Below are 27,915 nucleotides of genomic sequence, written 5' to 3'. Positions count from 1 at the left end.
GTTCTTCTGTCAGTGACAATCTGTTTCCTTAGGTCTGCTGATTTGTGTGACGTGGTCTGTAGCAGCAGATTCTCTTTTGAGTGACTTTTCTTTCAATTGCAGCTCCCTTCAGGCAGGTCAGGCCCAGCCTGCCGCAAGCTTCCAATGGGGAGCTGCTGTGTTGTTTAAGCCGGGAGTTACACAAGGAGAGTTTCTTCTTTTAAAACTATAATCAAGAGTAAACAACAGTCTTACAGTACACCTCCAGCAGCACAGGGCACTGTGTCAGTCTCAGTGAGAACTGGAGGTAAATATTAATTCCTATGATGATTACTTCTTGGTTGTAGCAATATGTTGCAGGTTCTGTCTTTCACATATTTCTAGAGCCTTCATTTTCATTCTTTTGTGTCAGATACCACAGTTTTTCCTAGCCACTGCGTAAAGATGTCAGCTGTTACATCTTCTTTTGTCGCTCTTGGAAGACTCAACATGAAGGAAGACTCCTTTCCTGGGAGCGCAAAGATTTCTGCTGCCATTGCCACTGACACTTGCCATGCAGCTGACTCCTGAGAGTTCACAATGCAGGGTTTAAAAACTGGAAGCAGGCATTCCTGCCTTGCACAGAGCCCTAAGTGTCTCATACAGGTTTGGAAAATTCTTACATCTCTTTTTCACCTTTGCCACATGCATCTGTGCAACTGCTGTATCATATCACCAAAATCTTTTTATTCAATACTTCTTCCCCTTTCTATAATCCTTCCTGTTCCTTTTTCCCTCACAGAAAATCCCCCAACATGTACACATTCCTTGGGAGCCCTGACAACAGTTTCTGCCTTTTCCACTACTGTATATCCAGACCTAGTTTCTCCTCCTGCAGTAAAAAAGTTTATTTCCTGACTATACTGCAAATTCTACAAATAACCAAACAGCTTGTAAAGCACCAAACCCAAGGCAAGGAAGTGAGAAATAGCTAGGAAGAAACTGTGAAGAGTAAATAATGTAAGACCCATCGGTTTTTCTTCTATGACGAGATAGTGGTAGCAGGTGTCATCTGCCCTGGTTTTGTGCCTTGCATGTTCTTGTGGGAGCTTGTGGCATGCTGAAACACTTTAAGAACATGGATTAAAATTGTTGAGAATTACCTTGAATACAGTTGATCTTTCGTGGGACAGGAAGATGTATTACATAACTTACCTGCATCCCTTCTATCTGTACGTTCTGTGAATGTATGGTCCTCTAACAAGCTTTATGGTTTTTGTTAATAGAAAATTCCAGGAAACAAGTTCTCAAGCAGACTTTCTGATGCAATTGTCTTCTGTGCTATCAGTGTGGTGAAGGACAAAACTCCAAACAAACCTCCAAACCCTTGAAAGGAGGCAGTGAGTTTCTTAGCAACCTGGTCTATGTTTGAGATCAAAGCTCACCATGGTCTAGGACCTGAGCAGAAAGCAAGGTAAGAAAGTGCAGTTAACAGCTTACCACTTGAAAAATGACTTGTGTTCCAGTTAGAATGAGACACCATCCATGTTACTTTTCTATCTGCAAGTAGACATTATGAGAAATGCTGACTCCAGAGACTGCTTTGTGTACATTTGACAAGTGTTGAAAACTATTTTTGTAGATCAAGAATTACTTAAAATAATTGTTAAAGTAATATTGCTTCTTGTCTTGCTCTAGTCTTCCTTTTTATTCCTCTGACTCACTTAGTCCTTGGTAGTCTCTGTGCCAGTGACAGCCATTCTTGTTTTCTGATGTTGCCAGAGATTACACAATTTAGTGTGCTAGTGCTATGAAAAATAAAAAAGCCAAGACTCCCCATATACTCCATGAGAAATTCCCTTGTCTTCTGATGTTCCCACCTTCTGAATCTGCTGAGGCATCCAATGTCAGGCAACCACAGTCATCAGTTTCATCTGTCAGGGTCCACAATAATTTTTTTTTTACAGGTGACCATTGGCAGACTCACTAGTTCTTCTCTGTCCAGTCTAAATTTACTTTTCATGTTTGTTAGCTTACACAGAGATAATACACTGGAGATGCATGAATTAATGCTGAACTGGGTGAGGGAAAGTAACTTGATAATTCATCATTATTTTGCATTTTGAATCTTAGGTGAAAGAAAGCTGAAAGTGTTCCTTTCTGTCCCAGTGACAACAACCCTCCAATGTCCTTTCCCAAGACAGAAGATAAAGATTCTTTCTAGGACCAAAACTACCATGGTTTCCTGTGGTGCAAAGACAATCAGTCAGTGCTAAGAGATGGTGTTAATCCCACCCATCATGGATTTACTCTTCAGATACTTCTCTGAAGGAGAGAGTCATCATATATGCACATGCATATTATGTATATTTGCCCTTTCCAGGGGCTGTTGTCAGTAGCAGCAGCAGAAGTTCTGCACTCTTTCAGCCTGAACTTTGCACAGGTCAGTAAGTCTTGGCCGTGTTTGTTCCTTGTGTTGATGGAAGAGCCACAAGCTTCACTGGTTTGTGAACAAACAAACCTGTTTGTATCACACTGGTGTTTGAACAAGGGTTAAAAAATAAAAATAATTAAAAAAATCCTAGTTTTCACTGGTCAGGATTAATGTGTTCTGGTTAAAATGATGTGGAGTGGTTGGTGAAATACATGCTGTTTTTATCAGAAGAAAAACAAATCTTTTAATCAAGGGACAGATATGAAGAGAAGGAAGGAGGAAGAAAGTATGCATTTTTTTTTCTCTATAACCTGGGACCTTTTAAAGAAGGGCAATATTTTCTTGCAATTGTCAAATGCTGGCAGATAGTAACTTCAATACTTTAATTAACTCTGCTGAAAGTTCCTTCCGTAATTAGGAAAAATATCTTCCCCAAGAGACTTGAGAAACATTGGAACAGGCTGCCCGGGGAAGCAGCTGAGTCACCATCCCTGGAGGTATTTAAAAGATAAGTAGATGGTTAGGGGCACGGCTTAGTGGGAGACGTGGCAGCGCTAGTTTAGCAGTACGACTTGATGACCTTGGAGGTCTTTTCACACCAAAACGAGTCAGTGATTTACATCTTGAGTTGTGTAGGGATTTTTTGTCTCTGCTTCATGCCCAGAGAGAGATGCCAGACTGAGTTCAGTCACCATGATCCCTTGCTGTCTCCAGTTCTGAGAGGCAGCAGCTTTGCCCTGCAAGCCACCACCTTCCATTGGTGCCTGTGCTGCAGAGCTGTGAAGCTTCTCATCTTGCCAGTGCTCTTTGTACAGCTGGTGGTTATGTTCTGCCCGCAGACAAGCTTGTCCCTGGGGTGAAATTCAGTTACAGCAATTGTATATTGGGTGATTTCTGCATAAACTCTAAAAATAGTTAAGAAAGAGCTACAATAAAAGACTATGTTATACAGAAATTACATCTGCAAGAAATGTGAGCTGCCAGAGGCAGAAGAATCTTTTCTTGAGTGAAATGTAACTACATCCTTTTCCCAAAATGACTTTTTGAAAACTTATTAAGTTACTGTGACTGGAGCAGATCTCAGCGCTTTCTGCTCAAGTAGCTGGAGCGTGCCCTGGGGTGGGTGCCGTGCAGCTCTCCCTAGCCCAAGGAGGAGCCACGTGCAGCTGCTCCATCGGTGGAGGACCAGGGTCTGACTTTAGGGAGTGAAGAGGGAGTGTGTGCAGTGGGTACACACGCTGGGGGAAAGGTGGCTGACATTTATTTGATTTTAGATTTGCTTTGAGTATCAGAGGCAATATATGCAAGTTTTTCTGCTGTACTGGGAAAAGCCTGTTTTTTTGCCATATCTGAAAATATTACTCAGTGATGCCTATGTACAGCTCTGTATGCACAAAACCACAAACTTGTCTCTTTTCAGATAGGAATGACCTGTGTGCTGACCTGTAAAACCACTCATCTTTAACACTCACTTACAATCTAACTTCTCATCCAGCTCTCAGAGGGATATTTGGTTGTTCTGCCTCTATGAAGAGATCCAGAAGAGCTGTTTGCTCTTCTCTTTGTTGAAGAAATCATCTTTTTCTCCAAATGCAATTTCTTAACCCTGATTTTTTTTCTGCTTTTTATTCCCTGGAGATGTGCTCAGTTTTGACTCAGTTTGGTAGCGCAGTAGGTTAGATATAATCCTACACAGCTAATAGCCTTTCTTCATCTAAAGTATAGTTAAATTGCAGGTTTCAAAGTTCTTGGCTGTGTAGGGCTAATAATAAGAGTTTTAGACTACTGGCCTGAAAAGTACACTCATTTTCTCCCTGAGGCCTGGTACCAGCATCTAGTTTCTGAAAACATCAAGATGCTGGAGTTCAATTTTATAGCAAGCTAGGTGTCTTAAAAGACATTTTGAGGGAGCCTTGACAAATCTCCAGTCAAAATGTACATTATTGGAATAAAGCTGGTGAAATCATCTGGCTTTTTGCTAGAAAAAAAATTAATTTTAAGCTCTTTGAAATTATTTTCCTGCAGTGGTACTAACAGAATGCTGTGCACTGCTCTGTGTGCAAAGGTTTCACCAAGACTTACCCAGAGTAACTGATGCAACCTGGTGACTGCCACGACTTCACAGAGAACTCTTCCAAAATTTGCAACAGTTAGACCCTGCACTGTGTTAGCTGCTATGTATTCTAAATGCATGGAAATGATTAGGAAGTATATACATATTTTTTAATATAATCAGTAGATGTGTTTTTAAGGAATGGAATTCCGGTGTTTTCCTGCAAGTGTTTAGATTGTAAGTTTATTTCACCAAATGGTGTTATCTCATTCCATGGTTATGACTGTAGCGATGTATTTTAGGAGAATGAAGAACAGATTTTGTACTCTTCAAAAATCTCTTCTGTTAATTTCAGCATCTTGGTCAAAGATGTTCAAGTTAATGGTGCAGTTAACCCAACCTATGGCTGAATTGGCTTTACAGGATAAGTAGAAGGAAAAAGTGACAGGAGCACGTATTTCCAGTGACATGCCATTTTACCTGAAATACACAGCACGAGGTGGTTTGTTGCATACAGACGTGATGTGTTTTTTTTTTCACAGTTAATGTCTGTGTGCTGAGTGGCACTTTGATCTTTTTTTGTTCTTGGATTGTGTCATTGCTTGAACTCCATACACACAGATGCCTTGAATCTTCTTTGTCAGGTAATCTGTGCATTTGCTCAAACCTATGCAATACAGGATTTAAGCAAATACCTACACAGATTTTTCCACTCGCTGAGGACGGAGGTCCTATTATGCACTTATTTCTGAACTCTATTTACGAAGAGAAATGTCAGCATAACATGAAAAATTATGGAGAAGAAAACCTCCTTCCATTAAACATCTCCCATCAGGTCATTCTATTACTGTCTCCAGTGCAACACACCATGCAGCTGGAGTGTGATCTTTTTATTGCCTTCGGGATTGATGTGATTTCCCCGCAGGCTTTTAACTCCATGGTTCAGCCATCAAACAAATCATCTCTGCCAAAAGGCTGGTGTTTCTTTCAGAAGCTCTCCAAAAACACATCTCCCTTTGGCCAGCAAACAGTCGAGTTTTATTCTGTGGGCACAGAACATTGCCACCTGTCCAGGAACTTCTCTTCTGGGCTGTCAATACCGCATGAAATTCAACTCCTCAAATTTTGTTCTTTCATTCGTAATTTTTAACAAAATCTCCTGTTGACAGCTGCGTTGTCTTCTCAGGAGTGCTAGGTCTACATTTTTCGTTCCCAAGTGCTGTTACACATCCCTCTCTCAATTCAAATATTTTGATGCCATCTGAAAATGCTTTTATTTTATGATTTATTATGGATCTTTAACTCTGACTGTATCTGATGAAGGCAAGTAATTTGGCAACTGTGCCAAATTACCACTATTTGCTATGTTCTTAATTATTTATTATAAAATCCTAGGTAGGAGGAGGGTGATCTTGGACAACATGGAGTACATCCAGAGGCCTCTGAGACTACTGCTGGGATCAGGGAGTTAAAACTGGCATGGCCTCGAAGAAGGTGAAAACCCCAGAGACCCTCAAAAAGGACGAAGAATTGGGAGGTAAGGGACTTCTTTTGGAACAGCATGGTGGTGCCAAGTGTTAGGGAGAGAACACTAATGACTGGGAGGGCCTGATAGCAGAAAGCTGCATTGGATGGAGAGTGCAGGAAGACACCTGGGTACTGCAGGAGTCAGAGGGCTGCCTTGTGCTATGGGAATGGCAGGCACTGTCAGATTTGTTGGCTAAAACCAATGAGAGTCTGGAAATAGAACTGTGACAGCAGTTGTCCAGTAGCAAAACAAATGAATAAATACAATACTTCTCCAGAAATTCAGACTAAACCAGGCTTCCCTTTCTAAGCCTGTGCTAGTCATGCATGCAAACATTGTCCAACATTTCATCATGTGACAGTGCCCCTGGGGGACACTTCTGATGTGCCACATGTTATTTCAGCTTAACCCTGTGAATGCCCTCGTCCCATAGGCAGCCCTGGGAGAGAAGCCAGGTAGTATGCCTGAGGGTCTCAGTGAATATACTGTCAGGAGACAAACCTGCTGCTCTTCAGCTTTCATGTAAGGGGTTCTCCTGTAGGGGGTGACAGCCTGATGGTGGCCCTTCATCAGAAGGGAGTGATGGAGAGAACCCTGCTTTGTGGGGGTCAGTAATTACCAGAGGAGGTGAGGTGACATCATGGTAGCCTCACTGCACCTGGTTCTCTCTTTGCTGGTCTCCCTTCCTGGAGCTGCCAGGGGTATTTTACATTAGAACACTGCCTAATATGACAGAGATGGTGCAGCTACTCCTATTACTAATGCATACACATAATTAAATTGAGAGAGCTAATTTGCTGCTTTGCAGGCTTCTTACCATCTGAGGGGGAAAAATAGGAATCTCAAGCAAAATTCATCTGGTAAGTCATGCAGAGAACTTAACTGTGGTCGTTCAGTTCTTAGGTGCTTTGCTGCCCAGTGAAATGAACAGCTTGGGTAAATGGAGGTTGAAGTGCCCAGCGAGAGCTACAAAAGCTGTCATGCAGAGATAGAGACTCTCTAAGGTGGTCAGCAGCAAATGCTAGGAAAGGAGCAGAAAATACATGCTTGATTTTGAATGATGAGACACCTCCTGTAATTCAAGCTGCTTATCCAAGGCCTTGTGTACTCGTCAGGTCCTGCCTGTATCTGTAATATTCTCTTGGTCAATGAAATCCTCCTCCTGCAAGGTTTAGATGAGGGATTTGAACTGCCAGCAGATCCAGAAGTGGCACAAGCACACCACAACCAGCTCTTCTGAGATAATTTGACTGCCTTTATCCTTTACTCTTCCTTATTATAGCGGTAGCAGTTCATACCAGCCTACCATCCCCTGCATGCAGCTTTGGTCTACGCTAGCTCTGGGTCATAGAAATTCCTTCAGGATTGTAGTTGGCAGGTATATCTGCTGAAAGAGAAATGCCTTATTTGCGAATCCCTGCAGGACTGAAATACTGAGTTATTCAGCACTGTCAGTATATTTGGGCAGGCCCAGAGGCTGAAGCATAGGCAACCAAAGAGCTTTACTGATGGGATCTTGGGCGTCATGGGGATTTAGCCTACTCTGAAGTTAGGCAGCAACTGAAAAGGGGGCTCTGAGGATTTGCATTCTGAATGAAGGAAAAATCTCTCTGTAGATTTTGTCTGTGCAGCTGTGCAGGATAGGAGACAATGGTAAGCCAGCATTATATGATATTAATTATCTGAGTAAAGTGAAGTATAAAATTCCCCACAGCACTCTTCCTCAGTCTGTTAGAGTTCTTGTTCAAGAGTGGAAGACTATTTAATTTAGAAATGCATGTGACGAAGGCCTCAAAGATGTGCTGTGGATTGCATTCCTCCCCTGGAACTCAGAGACCAGACTGATAGCAAGGAATACCGTTGCAAACTTCTGTCTCTCTGGGTCTGGATACAAGACAAGTGCTACACATTGACATACGTAAATCTGCTGAAAATTGATTCCACTGCACAGAAACTTAGCTGTTTTGTTTTTTGTTTATGAGGGTGGATAGTGATAGGACAAGGGGGAATGGTTTTAAACTGAGACAGGGGAGATTTAGGTTAGGTATTAGGAGGAAGTTTTTCACCCAGAGGGTGGTGACGCACTGGAACAGGTTGCCCAAGGATGTTGTGGATGCCCCGTCCCTGGAGGCATTCAAGGCCAGGCTGGACGTGGCTCTGGGCAGCCTGGTCCAGTGGTTGGCGATCCTGCACTCAGCAGGGGAGTTGAAATTAGATGATCTTTGAGGTCCTTTTCAACCCAGGCCATTCTATGATTCTATGATTCTTTATCTCCAGTCACCTTCAATGCAATTTTCTTATTGAATTGGGAGCATTTCTGGCACTGAAAGACTTTAACAGAAAGCTGAATATGAAAGTCTGGACTCCTGCAGATGATGACTATGAAATACAGTGCAACTAATAAGCATTGGAGGACAGTAAAACAACAACAATAACAACAGAACTCTTATGTGGAAACCTCATTTTTATGATGCAGTCTTTCAGTTATCTGGCTGCTTGGTGTCCAGCTGTTCTGTTTCACAAACCAGATTTTTGGAGAGGAACTGCTTCAGTTAATCTAGTACTACCTAAGTGCTAGTATTGGGAACCTAAAAACAGGAGGGCCCACCTTCATGCTTAAAATAAGATTTTTCTCCTGCACTTTTCCCAGCAGGGGTAAGGATGCCAGCAATGATGGAAACTGAGCCAGCAGGTCTCACCGCCCACACTGACAGCAGCCCCATAATAGACTGATACTAACAGGGACCAGCAGCCCTCTTTTATACAGATGCACATAGTCTCCATTTTAATCCTTAAATGTGAGCTCCCTGTGAATGAGTATTTTCACCTCATCATTACCACTATGTTGTGGTTTTATGTCACCATACATCTTCGTATTAAAGATCTACAGCTGTTCCTTGATGCTTTTTTTTTTTGTGTGTGTGTGGTTGCAAAGTGTCAGAGGTCACTGTGCTTGGGTGGTTGTTCCTTGATGATGTGCTGCTCTGCAGATGCTCTTCCAACACAGAATCTAAGAACTCTAGGACAACAGCCCTCTAGCATACTGCTAGCAGTCAATGCTGTTTGGAAAAAGTAGTGATTTTTTTTTCCTATGGAATACACATAATTCTCAAAACAGCTTTTGGTTCTGGCATTTATCCTCATTTAAAAGTGTCAGTGAAGCACAGAATGTTTAGTCCTCATGTTCAGACTAGGCTGGCACCAAAAAGCCACCAGAGATGTGTGCACCTTGCTGCTGAACACCAAAAGAGGGGCCTCTAACTGCTGGAAATGAAAAATGATGGCTGAATATTATCTGAGCAAGTGGGAGCAGTGGAAATTAGATTGAGAAGAAAACAAGAGGCTGAGGGAAGATTGAAAACTGAACATAGATCCCTTTCTGATAGATTTTGATTGTAAATTCAGCTGGAAGAATTTTGGAGCTCAATGCTTTTCCATGGAATAGGACAAATTTAATGCCTAGAAACAACATGTGATCAAACCCAAATTTGGGGATTTGGTTTCCTAGGGAAAAGAAATGATTGTATGTTTCCACCTACGTCAATCAATAGTTGGACAGTAAGATTTTTTTTTTTTTTGCAAAACCAGTGTTATTACTGTACATATTCCAGAAATTTAATTCAAAAACCTTATGAGTAAAGACATGAAAAATACTCTGTGCCATCCACTTGGCTTCAGGAGCTACAGTATTTAATTAATAGTGATGTATCTCTTCAAGCCAAGACACCCAGACCCCACTACCAATTCTTACAACGAATTTTCAAACCATCCATTCAATATGAACTAAATATAACTACAGAAAAATAAAGAAGAAACATTTGTTTGTTTATACTCCCTCAGCTATGAAGAAATTATTCTGTTACATCAAAGATTTCCTTTCAAATTCACCTGATCTAAAAGGCAGAGTTTCTCCTGACTATGCAAGTCAGCAGAGAAAGTGGCCGTATTTTATGAAATTCAGCTGCACTTTTCCTACCGAAGCATGTTCAAAAGCCAACAGATCTATTTTTGTGATTCATTGCAGTCCATTCTGCTGCTGCTCCATTGAAGGAAGCTATTTTTGCAATTATTCAGTAGCAAATCTATCAATTTAGTTAGTGGTGAAAAAGTTCCAGACATCCCAGTGGTGAAGGTTGATAAGTGGATCCAGAAGAAAATTGTTTCCCTGTAAAAGGGAATGAGCTGGTGTGAGAAAGGCCTGCATAAGTCTCTGAAGTAGCACTGCAAAAAAGGAAAAGATCTACTATGAAGCGAGACAAAGATTGTTTTTTGAGACTTTTGCTTCTAAGTTATTTGGGGTTGCACTGATCAACATCACATTTATTACTGGAGGTCTCAAATTGAAAAGGATCTCAAAATCCTACACAGATGCTTATACCCACCTCAAAGGAAAAACAAGCAGGTCAAGACTGAAAGAAGTCTCAGAATATTCCTTCTGGCTGCTTTAGAAAAAATCTGCCTCTCATCAGATTTAGTTGTGATCATCAGAGGAGAACCCACCCAGCATCCTCCTGACTGGTGTGTGACTCCACCTCTCCCATGTGCTGAGCACCCACGTCCCCTTCAGGAAGGATGCTGGCTGCCTCCATAGTGGTCTAAAGCCCAAGGGCATGCTACCAGTTATCAGGGTACTTAGCATGTAAGAAGTCTTCCTTCTTGGGCTGTTAAAGAACTGGAGAACAGGGGAGAAAATCTGTGGATGGGTTCACCTTTTTAGAGGTTCTCTTCCTTATTCCTTTGGGTGCTTTTGTGGTAAAGAAGATTACGGTGACAACCGACGCTTCTCCAGCTGATACGTGCAGTGAGTTCAAAATCTCGAGCCTTTCAACCTGATTTAGCATAGCTGCTCCCATTATGTTCTTTCTGAAGGAAGATACTGAGTTGTTAGAGGTGAGGGCAGCTGACTCAGTGGCCTGGCAGGAGGGTTTGATGATGTGATCTGCAGTGCTCCAGGCATCCTGGTGACTGAGGATGTCCAAGTACTCCAGATCCCATAAGCAGGAGCTTGACAGGCCTTCCATGGGCAGGGCACCACAGCATGGGACACTGCACTAGGGATGCCAATAACTGGGCCCTGCTGGGGCTGTGGCTTTGCCTTGGGGTATGATGGAACTGGGTGCAGTGGTATGGCTGCAGCCTGGGACACGCTCGCAGCACTGGATGGCAGTGTTACACAAGTTCAACCAGGTTTTCTTTCTTTCAGGTTTGAGAATAAAGACAAAACATGTCACGCCTGTGACTGGAAGTGTGCATTTTTCAGAGGGGGCATCTGTAAGTACCGTTGTGACATATTTATTGCTCTTCTGCACAGTTTCCTTCTCCCACTTTCTCTTTTTTTTTTTTTTTAATTTTTTTTCTTTTTCTTTCCTGATGACTTTCCCATGCTTTCTTCCCTCCCAACCCCTTTTACTCAGTGAGTGCTGGAGTGTTTCCCATGCCCCTTCTGAGCTGACTGGGCACTGGAAAGGTCGCAGAGCTAATCATCAAGCTTTGCCACTGAAAAAGCAATATAGAAGAACCCAGCAACCATGAAACTAGTGAGAACAATCTCTTCTCTTCCTTCCAGTTTTTTAGCTTTAGGCACAAAGGACTGGGAGGCGGAGAGCACGCTGGCACCAGCCCGGTGTGCTTACATTCAGCAGTAAGCCTGCCAGGATCAAATATACTACAGGGAAAATATGAAATTTGTACAGCTGACAGTTCACTCTTGCTATGGAGTTTGCCTGTTGCTGGTAGAGGAGCAGAGCAGTGGTTCCAGGGAGGATACTAAGCTGAGCAGAGCATGTGTAATGCCACTACAAACACATGCAATCGCGCTCTTACTCCAGAGACGTGTGTGCCATGGATCTTTGGCAGCAAGTTGTGAAGTCGGAAAAGCAGTTGTGAATACATACTGCTGCGTCTTTGTTCCACCCACTTGGATCCTGAGCTGGGATTTTTCTCCTGCTTTTCATCTCATTTCTCAGTCTAATACCCAGGTCACACTTTAATACAGCAAATATAATTAGAGTGCGGTTACACAGTGTGACTCCATTTCATGATACCTGTAATTACCATCCACCCATAGCTAGGAGGTTCATTGTTTTGGTGAAACAAACTACTTATTATCAGCCTACTTTCTGAGTTAATATCTCATGTTTTAATTGTGATGGTACTTTCTGCACATATATCTAAGGGCTTCCTGCGTGACAGTCGTTTGTGTCACACTACGTTTATGATTGAGTTCAGTCTATTTATAAACATATGGTATTTGTCTGCACAGCAGTATCATGTTAGGTTAATTCCAAAAGGTAAATCAGTGCTCACATTAGTAACTTGCACTCTTGATTCCTACCCTGCTGAAACATGCAGGAGTTTAAGCAGTGTTCTGGGGTTGGCTCTTGTTTTCATTATCTCCCTGTTCTGTGTGCACAGGGACAGAAGTGATCCAGAGCTGCCTGCATTACAGGCGACTGGCAAGGCTCGCAAAGCACGGCAGGTCCTTGGGATCAGGAGAAAAGTCATGGAGGGCATAGCTATTCTCCTTGCAGCTCCTTCTGCATGGCCACAGGTATCCCTCTGCTGGATTCAGCACGGCTTCCACTTGGGTTTTATATCTTTGCATTCCCAATGCCAACATTAGTTCTATTTTTTTTTTTTTTTTTTTTAGTTTTAAATTCAAAGTCTCTGCACATTAGAAGAGATTGTCACTCAGTTTATACTTCTTCGTGGGTCTGGGACTGTAGGATTCTCAGAGGACTTTGGGGTAGGCAGGCACTCACGACTCTTTAAAAACCATTGAGAACTGAGCCCCTACATCTCTTGGGACTCAGTACTCTGTATTCTCCCTCAGGGATATGGGAGCAGGAGTCACGCACCACTTTGCCTGTCTGCCAGAGGCCTGGGCTGCAGCCTGGCCCTCGGCTTGGTGAGGATGAGTGCAGGAGCAGTGGTTTCATGGGGCAGAGGAAGGAGCAGTGCTGGGAGAGGTGCCCAAGCCAGCTGCTAATCCATCTTTGTACGGGTACAACAATTAAGATAATTATATCTCCTTGAGTGAGAGGCCGTTTGTGTGCCTTTGCTGTTTATATGTATCTAGAAGGAAACTGCAGACAAGTGCCTGCCAAGTGTATCCCTAGAAATATTTTTGAAACTGTCATCCACAGGCTTTGAATACCAGAGGCTGTTTAATCTCTCGCCCACTCTCTTTCCCTCTCCGAGCCCCCACCTCCCACTCTCTGGCCTGATTTCTGTAGGGAGAAGAGTTTAGCATTTTATTGCAGTGTAAAGAATTAGGCAGTTTTGTTTGAGGACTGAGTCCAAAGGCATCACCGCTGGGCTGCCCCCACCTGTGGACAGAGCAGCAGCAGCTTAATGCAGAGAATGGGGACCAGTGCAGCGCCCAGGTGTGGGGACACCGTGGGGACGCTTCCAGTCCCTAGGACAGGTGGCTGGTGTACCTCTCATCTGCTCCCTCTCACAGGGCTGAGAGAGAAGTAAAAACAGCTTGGATGCAGGGAGCGGGCATATTGCAGAGAGGGAATTCTGCTACCACTGAAATGGGACTTGGCATTACTAGGGGATACTGCTCTTGGAGCACCGTATGTCACTTTTAGAGTGACCTTTCGGAAGTGACCCATTGCAGTTACATGTACACCAGTCCTGCTTGGTCCTGCCACTAGTCCTGTTGGCTTTTGAATGTCCAGAACTAAGAAGCTGATGGATTTTTGCAGTGGATGTGCTTTGTCTCTAATCGTCTCCTCTATTCATGATTTGCATTCCAGTGGCTGTTATGAGTGATCTGTGAAAAAGAAGCCCGGAAGGAAACCTGCAGAGAGATGTGTAATGAAACAGAATAATGTTCATGGCACAAACTTACCTAAAAATCAGTCGAAACTCTACAAACCGATCTCTATACATCCCTGTCCCGTACTGTGTGAAGGAACCTCTGTTGTTACCAAGAACAGAAAACTTGAAATCATCCAGAACTCCTTATGTTCACCACAGCTGAAACAACTGCAGATGGCAATGCTGAACTGAACAAACTATAATATAGGGAAAAGCAAAGAAGATACCTCACCTTGGTAAGCAGAGGTAGGACATTTCTCACACGTCTTTCTGACTTCAGTTTAAAAAAAAAAAACAAACAGCCCTATGTGTGCTCTTCTTTGCACATTTCCATCCCTTATTCAGGACTGACGCTCCAGGATTTAGTGATTTTTCCTGTATGTTTTCTGTGATCCAGTGTTTGAATTGTTCCTGTCAATAATTTGGATTCCTGGAGATAGCGGGAGCCCCAAACACAGAGGCAGAGTTGCTGCGCTTTAGGCATCTGTAGAGTCTGTAGTGTGTGGTGGACAGTTAAAAGTACAGTCCATCTGCCCTTGGGATTCATGGGGAATCTTCCTTTCAATAAAGCAGATGTACCAAAAAGAAAAAAATCAAGTTAATGGTCTTCCTGAGGAAGTGACTAATTTGCTCTCATGAGTGGATACACAAACACTAATTATATTCTGAAAGGCTTCGTCTATTAAAACCACATTAGGAGGAATACATAGGGCTTTCTTCCTTACCTTCCCACACACGTGGGCTGAGAATTGCCCCGACCTTTGTATCCTAATTCCTGTTTTCTTTTCAGGTTATATCTGACCTGGTGCCGGCCCATTCACAGAGGACACGCTCTCTGTTTAAAAGACAGGTTAAGCTAGCAGAGGACCATTAGTGTTTCATGGTGATCTATCCAGGGCTGTTTTCTGGAGGTGTGAGATGAGGCTTCCCTGCTGCAGCCCTGACCACAGGTGACAGCTGAGGGCAAAGACACTTTCCAGAGTGCGGGCTTTTATGTCTTTGGACAAATAAAAATGAGTAGCTACCAACCGTAACAACTGTCAGCACTTGTGCCTTCCTTGACAGTGAAGTGAAAATCAAACAAACCAATCCCTGTGCATTCTTCTCTGATGTGTTTGTATTGAGCAAGTTAAAAAAAAAAAAAAAAGGGTGGTTATTTACCATTGGGGTTAATGAGCCCTACAGTGGGGAAAGGTGGTGCAATCGGGACAGGCAGCAGTGTTTGTGTCCTCACCCACCTATCACACACTGCTCCAGCCAAGTGCCACAGCAGTCTCTCAGCTGATGCTGTGCCTCTTCTGGCCATGGGGACCATCTCTGCTGTGGCTGAAGGTGAGAACACTACTCAAAGTTTTGCAAAGTGTCAAAGCCATGGCGAGTCCAGAGCAAGGAGATCAGAGGCAGATACGCAGCATGGAAAATATTGTCCAGTCTTAAAGGTCCTATTGGTCTCTTCAAGACCCTATGTTATGATACATCATCATAGGATGGGTAGAACAGTAGTACATGTGTTTTTTCAGTTTTTTAGCTCTCCTCACAGTGACAAGAAACACTCAGAGACATAACTCATTATAAAGTCTAACAGAGGTTATGTTTAATTAATCTCTGAATGAATCCAAATGAAAGATAACTGGGTCTGTCCCTGTACGCAATACAGGATGTCAGAAAATGGATCAATGTTTCTCATGGTTTTTATTTACCCATTTTTTCTGGGTGATTGGGAGGAAGAAAGGATTGGTAGAGAAAAAGACAGATAGTGTTTTCTTTTCCCCAGCCACTGTGAAGTATTCCTGTCCATCATGGAAGCAAAGAGAGAACTGTTCTAAAAATTTATTTACCCACAAGTCTGACACGGTATGGAACATTAGGGCTTTATCATATGTTACATCTTTCTGTGACATCACAAACTGGAATGCTCACATAATCGTACAAAGGATTGAAGATTTCCTTCCTATTGAGATACAAAGCAGGGAATTAGTCTCAGGAATAGTTAAGTATAACTTTTCTGGGAGTGGTAGCATTCCCTCATCCCTGAAACATATAACAGAGAGACTACCAGTGCATTTCCTTTTGAACTCTCCCCTTTAGATGGGAAGACCCACATGTTGCTTTGCAATAGTTGGGATGCACATGTTCAGTTTTTCTTATCAGGCACAAGTTCATGAAATTGTTCACAAACACGCATGTTACTTTTTGCAAGGCACAGCTGCCAACGGTTAGGTCAGGAAACGTGTGGGATTTGCCATCCTCTGCAAGGTAAGTGCTGTTCTGGCCAGTGTCCGTAGGCTGTGGCATCACTGGAGGAGCTGCATGTAGCACAGCGAGGCGCTGACATGGCACTGACACTCCTGTCTCTGAAGTCCTCTTTTCTTGTGCTGCCATCTTAGCTGCTCCTGGGCTCCTCCCCACACAGGGCAGGGAAAAGTCTTGCTGGTGCTAAGAAGCCTGGATTTAGGAACCAGAGTGAAAATGATGTTCTAGATGGGTTTTGGAAAATGAGTAGCAGGAAATATGCAGCTAATGCTCCTGGGAGGTCAAATACAGCTGCATCTGAAAACACACATAATCTTCCTCCAGGATACAGCCTTCCGTTCTGGCTGCCTATCAGAAAGAGTCCATGCAAGCACAGCACGGCCTCAACACAGGTAATAACATAATTTGGAGAATGACAAGATTTCCATTTCACAACAGATGGAGAAGGTGAAGCCGGCATATTTTACGGAGAGGACAAGTCACAGTGCATCATATGGTTTACACAATGCTGAGTAATAAAGTATATCTGGGGCCTGTGCAAGCTTTCTGCATGCAGGAACATGGACGTGGTGAAAGAAAATAGAGGACAAAAAAAAGCTGTATTTTTTTACATTTCATAACTGTGAAAATTCTTTCCATGAGAGGTTCTTCAGGATGTTTGTGGAATTTGAGACCAGTGATCACTTTAGTCAGTCCCAGTTATCTTCCTTAGGGTAGTTAATAACCACAAACAATGTTGTGATAGATGAAGTTGTATCAGGACCCCCACCTCCATCTCAAATAAATATCTTTGTGTTGGGCCAAAATGAAAGTGCCCAAAGACCATGCTTGCAATTTGCAGAATTTCAGGTATGTTTTACTGTGTTGTGCTTTGTGGTATGGAGGATAACATTCACCATGGCTCAGAGAAAGCCTTCCTGCATTATGGGGCTTGGAGTCCCCATTTCTGGTTCACCAGTAGATAGATAAAAGCACATCTCCGGTAGGAGGAGGGGAGAGGATGAGAGAGGGATCTCTCATGTGAGGACTTTGCTACTCTTTTTTCTGTTCTTATTACAGGAAAGTAGTCCCTGAGATTTTCTTTGTTTGGACTCCCTTATGGCCCTCATTTGTAACAACATGTCATCTCCAATTATAATCCAGATATTTTTCCGTCCAAAGCAAAGGGAGAGAAAATATTGGTAGGAGGACATGATGTATGGACTTGCTTATATCCTGAAAAGGAGTATGAACTGTGAGAGTTTGGGTTACATTCTGAGAAGACAAGAGTTTTAGATTCATCTGTGTATATTCTGGAAATGCTTGTGTTGTGTCACCTCCCTGTTTGCAGCTGTGCAGTCACATCACCAGAAACTTCAGGGACTGAGTGATCAAACTTGTTTATATTGCTGTGTAAAGGCTCAGAGCATTCACCTGCACCACTTGGGGCAGACCAGGTTGCTGTGCCAGGTATGCCAGACTTGTGAGTGAGAGCCCATCTCCAGACACAGCCTGTTAAGTGATGCAGGGTGAGAACTATTCACCTTTTTAGCAAACACATGTCATACCAGTCCCTAGCCCTAGTCAGTCTATTTCTGATAACATAAATGCTTAACAAGAGCTTCCCACTCTCCATTTTTATCTCCTTTATGCACTCTAGTAGCATTTCTTGTTCACCAAGCCCAGAGCTAATGATGGCACCGACTGAAGGAGGAATAATGAGGACTGTTTTGTACAGCTGAACATCAGAGTCAAAAGGTAGAAATGTGTGTGGGAGGGATATGACTTCTGTGTTTACAAACTGTATTAGTGTATTCTGTACTTACGAGCTATAGTTCCTACATGAACTATATATTCTGAATTGAGAATACCAATTCTGTAAAACTAGATCCAAATCTGTGTTTGGGAACACTACTGTAAGTTCTGGGCAGTAGAGAAAAGGGGATTGTGACAGCATCTGGTGCCAGACTCGAGAGATGTGCTGCTCTGTTCCTCCAATGCTAGCAGAGTTATCAGCTTTCTTGTGAGCAAGATGCCTGTCTCCCCATTATTTTTTTTCCATAGAAATGCACAATTCCCTGTTGACACTATGGAAGAACTAACTTAGAGGACATTTGTGCCACAGTCACAGAAATTATGAGAATATGAGTGTCAGCTGAAAAACTGAGCTCTGCTTACAAATAGAAAACATCACAAATTCAGGCATCCTCTTTTGCCTGAGCTTTTCGTTGAGGTTCATTGAGGTCTGTGATGTTCTAAAGTGAAGGGCTGGGCTGGTTACTCTTGTGAGGTGTGGCTGAAGTCCTGATGTGCTCTGTAGACAAGAAGACATCACAGAATCATCAAGGCTAGAAAAGACCTCTAACATCATCTAGTCCAATTGTCAACTCATCACCACCATGCCATGGGGGCCGTGCTTTGTGTGGATACTGAGGGTCAGAGCTGACCCTTGGTGGTGGGGAGTAGTGGACAGGGAAATACCTGTGGAAAGCAGGCAGATCATGCCAATGGAGAACGAAGGAAGGAGGGAGTGATGCCCTTGAGATTGAAATATGCAAATTAGTCAAGTGAAGAACAACATGTTCTTCAAAAATAAAAGGTGAGAAAAATAGTTGTTGCAAACTGCATTGTGTTTGCCTCCCAAATATAGGGAGAATGAGAAATTGGAATTCTGTTGGAACACAGTATTAGTCATGGTGTTTAGTTTCATGAGACTGTTAATTGCAGCAACCAGCAGCCTACATGCAATGCTCCAGGCCTGTGAAAGCACAAGTTTACATAGGGAGGTACATTTCTCACCATAGAGATGTTGCAATTTTCTTCTTAATAGTGAGGCTGGACAAAAGGCAAAGAGCCGATAGCCAGCATATATAGATTTTCTGAATCCACAGTGCTTGTTCAAATTTAAGGCATAAGCATTGAAGAAAGAGCACGTGAAGAGACTGAGTAAAACCCGATATGCACTGGGGATTTTTTGTGGAAGGGCAGTATTTGCATGCATAGTAAGAACCAGATGGCAAGATACTTCTGAAAAGATGATTTTACTCTCCTTTTTATTTTGCTGGCTCTGGGAATTTTTCAGCAGCTGCTGTGGAAGTATTCTCAGTGTAAATGAAGTTGTGGGGTTGAGAATGGGCAGCTTAAGGTGACAAGATGTTCCCATGGCCTCTATAACCCCCAATAGCATTTTTCCCTGATAATCTTATTCTGTCTTGGACCAAAATGCTTACAGTGTGGAGATGTGTCTAGCTGCCATATTAAAAAAAAAGATAATTTCCAGCTACTTGAAAATCCCTGAGAAGGCAGCCTGTAAAACTGTTGCTAAAGTTTTCTTCTGAAACTAAAATACCTACGTAGGGAATTTTAGTAGCACGCCGGTGCATTTCCAGCCCTTGCAGCCTCCAAGACATCATATGTGACATGTATAAGGATGTTGCAGTAGTTGGTTATTTTTTGCATTCTTCTTTTGTATTTGCCTTTGCCATTTTCACAACTTTCCTTTAAATATATGCAACAGGTTTGGTCATTAAATATAAGAAAGAAGCATTAAGCCCCACAAATTAATGTGCCGTGGTCCACCTTGGTCTTTTTCTCTTGGTTCCCGCTCAGGTTTAGGAAAATATCCTGAAGGTTAATGCCTTGTGCGGGGGCAAACTCCTCTGATTGGAGTCCCTTGTCTGAGTCTCTTTTCCTATTTCCACCCTCAGCAGCTATCTGAGCTGGTTGTATTGGCTCTTATCAAGAGAAGGAGAAGATAGCATCATCTCCAGCAGATAATAAATCCCATCATCAAATCTGTATCCAAAACAGGTGAAGTAACTGCCCTGCGATGGCTGCAAAGTATGTCTAGGATGTTGTCCAAAAGGAGAACCTAACTTCTGGCCTGGCAGATTTCATAAGGTCACTTAGTGCAGGGGAGTATTCCTGTTACCTCTATCTGTGCACCATCTCCATCGGGCAACACTGTCCTTCAAGGAGAATGAACAGAGTATTTTTAGCTTTGTTTGGAATTAATTTCTGATAATCTAAATTACTGTGAAATTGACTGGAAGATTAATGCATGAACTGGTCCAGCAAAGACCAAAGAAGTGCAATTGCTTTTATGAAGATGACTGCCAGGGAAGAGTTAAGGCTGGGTTTTGTCGTGGAGCACAGGATTAAAAGATGTAAGTTAAAACAGAAAACTATTTAAAAGAACTAAAAATAGATGACTAGAAACATGTGGGCAGAGGCTTATATGCGGAGGCTAGAAGGTAAGAAGGAGACAAATATGCAGAGGTAATGCTTTACATCTAAACTGAGCTAAAATCAAATAGCCTTTGAAAAAGGCAGACTTTCACCCCTGTCCCAGCTGCAAAGTAGTCTTTATTTGCTAGCTTTGTTTTCCATTAGATTTCCTAGCCAAATCAACCACTGCTATGGCCATGTGGCTACTAGATCCAGCTGGTGGAAGTGTGGGGAGAGTGTGACAAGGAGCTGGCTGAGGGGAGAGCATTTTGGTAGCAGGTATCTTTTAGATCACTGTATCCCAAAATTCTGCTGCAGCCCCAGGAGACTGGAGGGCTAGTCTGGCCGTCCTGCATGCTACTCCTTATGCATGGCACGGGGTGAGCCTGCAGCTCCCTGCAGGTGTGGACAGGACAGGAACAGTTCAGTTCCATCTTCATGAGATGGAGAGCTTCAGAGCTGTGAAGCAAAACAAAAGCGCGAGGTCTAATAAAGAACAGAAATGTGGCTGTCATTTCAAGGTGACTTCTGAGTTCCCATCTAGACTAGCTCTCCAAAGTTATTTGCTCAGGAATGCATTTCACTTAAAACTACACAGTTTGAAAAGTCCATGTACCAGCTGTGCAAGAGCAAGGAAGACTTAAACTGTTAGAGAAGGAGAAATACCAGAATTAGTTTTGTGTTTTTCTGATTATTTGAAAAAGTGAATAGTTGAGCATGTGATTATAACAGATCAAAAAGAGCTCTGTTTTTTTAGAATGTGTGGGTAGATTATAGCTCACAGCCACATGAGCTGATCTGTGGGCCTTTTCTAAATATGTTATAACTGTCATGGAGGTACTATTCCTTTGCACAATATAGGGTTCAGAGGAGGAAAAAACTCTTGCAGAAGTTCTCTAAGCCACTGTCAATGCAAAAATTTTACTCAAACTGAGGTGGTCCAGTGGAGTATTGAGGACTTTCTTTCTTCATATTTCAGCATTTATGCTTTCCTCTGTGTTATTGCCATTAGCTGCTAAGCTAAAATCTGAGAAACCTTTTTAGAAGAAAGGAAAAAGAAAGATTGGGAGTATCGTAAGAGTATCTATCACTTCAGAATGCTAATTAAAGTGCACCTCAAGATATTTCCCAAAATTAAGTATTTTAACGAATACAGAGTTTGCTTCACCTCTGCTCAACCCTCTTAGAAGTCTGAGTCCCATCTCAAAAAAAAAAAGAAAATAGAGTTACAAACAACTAGCTTGCAGAAGATAAATTGTGAACTTGTAAATGTTCATACCAAAAACCTGGTGTGGAGTTGTATTAACAGACTAAACCCAAGCGGATATTTCATTGTCGAAATGTAAGGCAGAGTTGCATAAGTTCCACAGAGGATTGGTCTAGGTTTGGTAGCATTCATTAAATTCATTAATGAGCTGAATGATGACACAAAGACAATTGTTATTAAATTTGCAGATAATTTCAAGCAGCAAGAGACTGCAAGTATGTTAGAAGCCAGGATCAAAATTCAGTGATCTTGATAAACTGCAGATATGATCTGGAAAATGTGGCTAGCATTCAAGATGAAGAAGAGCTACATTTAGATGGGAACAAGGATCTGCAGAAATGCAAGACAGCAAAGATCAGTCTTCAAAGCAATTCTGCGGTAAAAGATCTAGCAGGCATCACATACCGCAAATAGAACTGCAGTCAATAATGCTGGGCTCGTGGAAAAAAAAGAACACGATCCTGCACTGCCTGCATGGGCACAGATTGCACAGGATGGATAAGTGTCCCCAGGATGGACTAATCAGAAAGGCGAGACATGGGAAAAACAAAAACTGGAAGGAAAAAGAACGAATGCTGTCCAATCTGACGCTGAAAAATGGGCACAAGTCTTAAAGAAGGTGAAAGTCTACTCCAAAGAGAACAGGGATAATCTGCTGTCTATACCCATGACGAAAGACAAGAAACAATAGGTTTCAGTTCGAACAAGAGAGATTCATCTTCAATATCAGGATAAAGGCAGATAACATTCCCCTAAACACAGGAATAAATTTCCTGCAGTGTCTACGGCACATTCATCACTTAATGTCTTTAAGGTCTTGTCAGGAGTAACATCGGGCACAGCTGATCCTACCCAAGGCAGTGGGACAGACTAAGTGATGTCAGTCCCCTTCTGTGCTACAGTTTGATAACAAGCACAAAAAAAACCCCAACCCACTGAGTAATTTACATGTTTAGTTAAAATTAACTATCCTAATCTGAATATGCATCACTGCAGTCAGCTTCTGGGGAATTTAGCCTTCAGTGGCTAAGAATGTAAGCAGGAGCAAGTTGAAAATTTCAGAATTCATAACTTGTCAAAATTTGGGCAGATTTTCACAGAACAGCACATCCTCGTTACCCAGGCCCATCTCCCTGATGCATTTTTAATGGTAGCCTCAAAACATTGGACTATTCAGTTAAAAGAATGCATTTAACATGGGAAAAAGCCTTTTTTTTCCCATCCAGATCCCATTGGAGGGAGTTAAACAATTTTTTTTCTGAAACATTAAAAAAAAAAAAAGAAAAACTAAAAGCCAGCCTTGTGCTGATCCATAAAATGAAACGTTTCAGCTCAAGCAGCTGTAGTTTGATTAGAATATCAGCAATCTGAACACATGGTGCAGAACATAAAAAAAACCCACAGAACCTCAACAAATGGCAGAATTTTAATCACACAGACTGCTGTTATTTACCTGTAGGATGATTTCAGGGCTTACTGTTTCTCCATTATTAATAATGCCCGCTGAGATCCTGACATGAAATATATTTCAAGATTTGTGGTGGTGTTCACAGTAAGGCACAGATTCAGACCAGTTTCTTGGATAGTTAGGAAAAAAAAAACAAAACATGTTTTTAAAAATAAATCTTATGTATTGTTTTGATTTAAGATTTGTGCAAGTGTGTTGTTCTCATGCTCTTGTTTAACATGACAGAACAGTTCAAAATGGTTTTAACTGAAATACTCTCTCAATCTCTTTATTCTTAAAGGCTAGCAGGCTTATTGAAGTAAGGAGTGTGTTTCAGAGAGCTTCTGGTGCAGCTCTTCTGGCAGAGAGGTGGAAGACGAGACCGGAGCTGAGCCCTGGATCCACTTCATGTTTCACACTTCTGAGATTTGCAAAACATCTTGAGACACATGGATGCCTGGCTACGCAGGCAATGGGGTTCACAAAGCTAAGGAAGGGTAACTGCAGCCTGGTGAGGCAAATCTCCTTCATGTCTTTGTGTGCTCAGCAGAGAGTAAAAGAGTTCTTTCTGGTGCAGTGCTGAGCATCAGAGGTTGCACAGCAGTTCTGAGTCTCCAACTTTCCTTACACACTGTCTCTAGAGAGAGCCTGGAAGAGGTGAGTTTCCTCAGCTAATATCTGGTTTCTTTCAGTCCTTCTGCCTTCACTTGTTTTCGTGAGAGCTGCACATCTGACTCCACTCAGCCATATCTTCTTGTCACATCCTGCCTGTGGGGTTGGTCTTTCATGTTTCTCCCAAGTGCAACACTTTCTCACCAGCAGACAAGCCGGAACAATAGCTGAAAGTCATCAATTAATATTCACTTGAGTTTGAAAGTGAGCGTTAGAGACTACTCTTTCAAACTGTAGAGATGTTTGACCCCTCAGACTTCATTGCTTTTAACAGAATAACAAACAGAAACAAAATAAGTAACCAAATATTTACCAAAACTGAGTGTTAAGTGTTAAATTCCCCTGCTCAAAACAGAAAACACTCTGTGTTGTCCAGCTGCGTTACCAAGCCAAAGAGAGACGTGGTGCCACATGGTTTAAATAAAATGTCAACACCCTGTAAAATGTTTATTGCCATTAGAGAATAGATTTTATATGCAAAAATATGTGAGTGTACACAAAGTGAACGTATGTAAGTACATGGACATGCATTTCAGTACTCGAGATGCGTTGGTGGGTTCTATAAATCATGCAAGTGCGGGAAAGAAACATGTCTTACGGTGATGTTTTCACTTTCTTCCATATGTTAAATGCTTTTCGAAAGCAGGAGATGATACAGTTTCTGCTTTGACAAATGTGCAGTTTAATAAGATGCAGATAAATAGTGGTGAGAGGGACATGGCGAACAAGCAGCATGGTCAGGGCTATGACAGGCACATACTGCATCTTGCTAGTTGCAAGCGTTTTTATAAACACATTTCATGCCTTCCTCCACACTTCAGGCTCCTTGTTCCCTCTGCACACCAGCTCCCATCACAGCTTATGTAATTAATCATGATAAAACCTATTTCAAACAGAAAGAATCCACAGGAAACTCCTGCAGTATACAGAAGAAAATAGCAAAGGATTCTGTGATTTACTCAAAGCAAGTATTCCTTATACACCCTTTCCATTCCAGTAGGAACAGGCTATCTGGAGAAAGCCTGGATTCCATAGAAATTCACTCATTTCTGCCATTTAGTGCAGTGAGCTTTCATAATGCTTTGTTGACACTTAACGTGGCAGAAGTAGAGGCCCGGGTCTGGGAAATCTTGGCGAATTCTGATCAGGTTGATGAATTCAGAGCAGAAGGGTGATCCTCTCCAGAAACAGTGACAGTTGTCAAGGAAGTGATCTCCTGGTGATTAGTAAGAAGTGATGGAGAGATCTTCGCAGAGCCCTAGTCATTAAAGATAAAAAAAACTTAAAATTCCCTCTAAAGATGTGCTGTTAGAACAGGAAAGACGACTGCTAATCTCCTCCCTTGGCCAGGGGTCTGATTTGTTCATATGTGTGATTTCCAAGGCAGGAGCAAAAAGGAAGCCTCTGTTTTGCTTGAGCAAGAATTAGGGCATTGAGGAAACTGAATTGTTTCCCTTCTGATTAGCTGCATTGCTCTTGGTGTGTTTTGGGACTCTAGTCCCCAGACCAGCCCCAGACAGCGTAAGACAAAGCTTCTTACACAGCCCTGTTTAAAACATCTAGCAAACAAGGTCTTCCAGTCTGTCCCAGTGCACTTGCAAACACTCAATTTCTTTTCCATGGTATTCTTTATCAATAAAAATGAGCAAAGGGGCCACTACTCATGGTGTTCCGATATTTTTAACTTTATATAAACGATTTCTTCTCAGTATGTTTGGTTTTGTGATTGCTCTAGATTCAAGGAACAAGTTCTCCCACACCTGAAATTCATCAGTCTTATTTTTCCTAATGATAATAGGTCACTGAGAAGTTTGCCAAGGATCACCCAAAATTTAAGAAACATCAGAGCTGATGCAAATTTTGCATTTGCAAAGATAGCTGCAATCCTGTTGCGCAAAGGTAGGAACAGGCTCTGTTTTCATTCTTCAGCTTGTGTGATCCTTATAGATGTAGTTGTACACATTTGGCTTACACTCATGCCTCGAAAACTGCCAGTACACACTACCTTCCTTCTTCAGTCTGACAAGTTCAATTTCTGCAAAACACGTTAACATGGATCAAAGCAACCTCTTGTGGGCAGAGATCCCTGCAGGAGAGCTTTCCCTGGAGAGAAAGCATTTGTACTTGTGGGCATCTGGCATACATGGCAGCACCTCCTGCACTGGCTTTCTCTCTGGGGAAGGGTATGCAGAAGGACTCAGTGGAGCAAGACTACCCTTACTTGACTCTCCACTGATAGAATTTCCAGAGAGCCCTGTGATGGAGGTAGAAGGAAGTGCCAGTTTTCTGCAGACTTAGTTTATTTGAGGCTGAAGGCCTGAAATCACCCATTTTTATATCTGACACATTTTTCTGCTGAATCTGTACAGAACTTAGCACACGCAATAGAGGATCAGAAGTTTTAAAAGTCTTCTTCTGGAAAGACCAGCTAAGACTTGCAGAAGGGTACTGTGAAATGGCAGCTGAGAATACCCACCCTTTGTAATACACAGTGAAAGAAAGTGAAAAAGTGAAAGCATCGCTTGCTCCACAGGATATTGGAACAATAAAAACAAAAACAAAATAGGAGAGAGGAATTAACAGACCAGCTAAGGTCTTTGTGTGCCACAGCAATGTCTGTAAAGCCTATTGCTCTGTTCTAATGATGTAGGCTAAGACACAGGAGATAAGAAAAGCCAAGGCACTGAAAGCCATTGTAAAACTGGGTCACTCTTAAACATTTTATGAAAAAATAGAACCTACCTGGAGCAACTCTGAAAACCTCTTTGCTTTCCTCACGCACTCAGTCAAGAGAGTGGCACTGATTCCACCTCTGTGCCCACGGGAAACAGCCCCAGTTCTGTGGGCTGTGCCAGCAGCTCCATTTTTTCTTATAATTAACACTTAATGACTATTTTTGAAGGAAGTGCCACAGGGTAAGGCTTAGTTATTGGACCAACAGCCTCGTGAAGGAAAGCATCTGCCCAGCCTCAGAACAGTGCGAGCACAGCAGTGAGCAGGACAGCACAGCAGTGAGCAGGACAGCACTGGGAAGCACAAGTGGGGGTAACTCCAGTGTCACAGCCATGAGGGACTGGAACCTGTTCCTGCAGTGCTGGGACGGAAGGATCTGCAGCAAGGAGGGTAAGGAGTCCTTACTGGGGTATCATCAGTGCGTGGGGAGTTTGCTGCTGCTGCAGGAGGTAAGGCAGCTTTATAAAAGGTGTGATTTGGTTATTTAAATCAATCTCTGTGATAAAGTAAAAGTGATTACATTTTTCAGAGTAAGTACTAGTGTAAATGAAAACCTAGCTGAGCTGCTTTTGGTGTGAATAATGTTAAGCCAGCATCCCACAGTGTCCTGTAAGAGTTACACTGTGATGTCCTGGAAGGGTCAGTGAGCTTGTGCAACATGCCTTTCTGACAGCACATGGAGGGGAGGGACCTGCAGGGGAAGTGCCTCCAGCATCTGTGCATTGGGTTCCCACAGACAATGGTGTTGCTTCTGAGCAAGGAGGTCTTAGCTCTCCTTCTGGGGGAAAAGGAAGGGAACGAGATTCTTATCCAACGGAGGAAATGGTGGAGCATATCCGTAGGAAGCATGCAAGCACCTTTGCACAGCTAGTTAATGCATGGAAACTCATTGTAGCCAACAGTGATTGCTTCTGCCCAGGGGATGGGTTTGCCTAAAGAGCTGTGTGTCTCAGAGCAGCTTTGTCGAAGCTGTTGTGGCTGTGAGAGGTGTGTAGGGCCCTAGTGCCAGCAGCCCCAGGCTGCTACTGGGCATCGTGAGTGTTCAAGGAGCACGAGAGAGCTGTACTACATTGTACCACGCAGTACAACACGAGTGAGAGCGCATGATGGTGAAAATGTAAAATCAGACCCTGTGTGGAAATGGATGTTTCCCAGTGGAAACAGCAAGAAAACACAACCAAATGAAAGTAATGCTGACAATGAAGCATAAAGACTGTGCTAACGATGTATGCGCAGCACTCCTCCCTCCTTCCCATCGGTGGCTGAACTTCACTGAGGCTTTGAGCATCTGGAGGTGGGACTCTAAGAACAAGGGGTCAGCTACAGCTGGATCAGGTGCAGATTTTCCCTCTTACAGTCCTTGAGGTGCCCTTAACCAGCCCAAGGCATCGGGACTGTCCGTTATCGATCTGCCTTTAGTGGGACTGCAGAACGCGGCTCCCCTCTTTCTGTGCCTGCCCCTCAGGACGCCTGGGTCGAACTTTCCCCTCGTCCCGGGGAGGGAGACCCAGGCCCGGTCCTGGGTTCCGCGGGGCAG

General features: G+C 42.8%; 1 long non-coding RNA gene across 3 annotated transcripts; it reads left to right on the top strand.

Annotated features, from left to right (window-relative positions):
- Window positions 1,306-14,885, top strand: LOC110401817. Of its 3 annotated transcripts, XR_002440627.1 has the most exons (8): window positions 1,316-1,432; window positions 2,092-2,401; window positions 5,841-5,982; window positions 6,782-6,833; window positions 11,177-11,244; window positions 12,388-12,523; window positions 13,737-14,046; window positions 14,591-14,885. It is a non-coding gene; the product is annotated as an uncharacterized LOC110401817 (long non-coding RNA). The 3 variants fall into 3 exon arrangements; XR_002440628.1 differs by lacking the exon at window positions 2,092-2,401 and having other exon boundaries at window positions 1,306-1,432; XR_002440629.1 differs by lacking the exon at window positions 6,782-6,833.

The sequence above is a fragment of the Numida meleagris genome, chromosome 6 (genome assembly GCF_002078875.1).
Source record: "Numida meleagris isolate 19003 breed g44 Domestic line chromosome 6, NumMel1.0, whole genome shotgun sequence".
Taxonomy (NCBI): Eukaryota; Metazoa; Chordata; class Aves; order Galliformes; family Numididae; genus Numida; species Numida meleagris.
Note: the sequence above shows the minus strand (reverse complement) of the source record. Positions and strands in the feature narration are given on the sequence as shown.